Source organism: Penaeus vannamei, chromosome 5 (genome assembly GCF_042767895.1).
Source record: "Penaeus vannamei isolate JL-2024 chromosome 5, ASM4276789v1, whole genome shotgun sequence".
Taxonomy (NCBI): Eukaryota; Metazoa; Arthropoda; class Malacostraca; order Decapoda; family Penaeidae; genus Penaeus; species Penaeus vannamei.
In genome coordinates, this window is record NC_091553.1 from 15,503,421 (window position 1) to 15,505,920 (window position 2,500).

A 2,500-nucleotide genomic window follows, 5' to 3' on the forward strand; every position below is an offset into this window, starting at 1 on the left:
CCTTCTTCCTCCCTTTCCTCATCCTCCTCACCTCATCCTCCCTTTCTCTGCCTCGTCTCCTCCTACCTCATTCCTCCTTCACCTTCTCCCACCTGTATCCTCATCCTGCCCTCACCCTTCCTCTCTCTCCTATTCCTTCTCTTTTTCCTCTTCCATCTTTCCCTCCTCCTTCCTTTCTCTTTACTTTTTCTTTCGTCCAGTCTTCTTTTCGTTGTCATGATTTGGTGTGCCTAAAGAGACTGTTAATAGTGGGCTCTGCCCCACTCAACACACCCCAGGAAACATTTTCTTTACCTCAGTATATAGGGCAATATAGAGCTGCATCCACAATGTAAAGAATAAACCAAATACCTTTCTATCTCAAAATACCACTTTCCTTCGCTTCTCTCTAGTGTCTGGATTATTTTCTTTCTAATCACTTTTTGGGCATTTGCAGTAATTGATAGGCTCAGATATCCAACTGGAATGGTTTTGAATGTTAATTTCTTATTCACTGACACTGTATATCTTAGGAATAACCCAGAGTAAACGCAAAACTGAAAACGAAACATTTCTCACCAGTGTTTGTTAAAGAAAGGTTGCCATCAAGCTGGCAAAAATGTGCATGCACAGAAAATTACTGTAAAAAGCTGTAATAATAAATCTTAAAATGCATAAACAGTATATTATTAATAAAAGATGAAATTAGAATAAATGTGGAACAGCAGACACTAATAATTAGCAAAACATCATTTTAACAAGTGCTTTGTAACACATGAAATACTTGGCATGTTGCAATAATGAGTTATGTGGTCAGTGTAGTAGTTTCCCTAGCAATGTAAACAAAATAAGCAACTGAGTGGTGATGTGCAGCAGCTATTGTCATTTAATTGTGAATATGAGGCCACTGCAGCTTTACCTATCTTGTTTATGACTATTTCTTACACTCTATAAGATGGCAGTGTCCATTTCCCTCTATCTCCGTTCATTGCTCTTAGTAACTTATACCAATACTGCAATCCCAGAAGTGCACCCAAGGTTGTTTCCTGTTAATCCATTTTATATAAATGTCATGTTTTCTGTGCACTACTTTCAACCATGGATACATTACCGATTACTAATTTTTTAATCTATTATTTAATCATATTTCTACTAACATTTCCTCTATTCCTTTTATGCATATACCTTATAAGTATTCTCATAAGTAATGTAGATATTTTATGATTTATAATTTTGTTATCATAACCTTGATTCACTGTTAACAATGTAGCAACATTACTGCCTCTTTACATTAATTGCCTCCCATGTCGTAACAATATACAATGTTCATTACTTGAACACTTTCCGGTAAGCACTGGATGTGGATGGACCTAGCAATTTTTATGCACAGTGTGACATGGGGTGAATTAAAATATTTGTTTAAATATTTATTTTTTATCTAGATTTATGTTTTAAAGACAATGGAAAAACTTAGTATAGCTTTTGTCATAATCCATAAATAGTGTTATTAAAATTTAATTTTTATGGTAGGTACGGGCACTTTTGGGAGAAATATGCTGGTCACATGGCCTGGCATGGCATGGAGAATAAAGACTCCATCAGTTCCTCCTCGCCACATCTCGTCTGTACTCTCTGCACTGACAGTATGGGTTGTACATTGTTTAATAATTTATTGTAATCATTGGACATTGGGCTATTAAGGGGGGTGTGGGATTAATTGGATATGTTTTCGTTATTTTGGTTTACACGAGAACATTCTATATTGCTGAAAATTTTGTTGTGTGTATCACATATTGAGTTTGCCTCTTGTGCTCGTTTACTTTAGCAGTATTTCATTTGTTGTCCATCAGATAAAGTTTGGCTCACCTTTCTGATTATACGGCCATTCTATTGTTTTCGGGATAAAGTTTGCCTCATCTTTTTGATAATTAAACTTTTTAACGATCTTTAAATGTTATTTAGTTTCTTTCAACATTTACAGGTTGATATTGATAACGTGCCATCCGCCCCCCCCTCTTTGGAGCTTTGTGAATTCTATTATACCCCTTACACCCCCACCCCTGCAACTTAGTCTCTGCAAGGATGCATCGCAGTCTATAACAATTACCATATTCAGTTTTCCTACGCACCCCCCATGGAATAATGGTACTTTACATAGCCTCACCTGCTATCGGGGCCAAGATTGTCACTAGTGAGGGGGGTTTAAGCACAATAATTTCTATAAATTTGTAAACAAGAAACCGAGAAGAATCTAACGATACCAAAATCGTCACAATCTGTCAGGCAGATTTAGAGTGAAAAATTGCAGGTATAAGTTACCGTGAGCGACACAGAGTTAGAGGGAAATAGACAACGCCATCTCATAAAACTTCAGAAATAGAATAAGAAACAACATAGTTTAAGCAGCAGCGGCCTCATATTTACTGGAAAATTATGAAAAGGTCCGCTGCATATCACAGCTCTGAGACTAATTCCACAAAACCATCACACACCAGTTTTTTCAATGTACCTTCTCTAACGG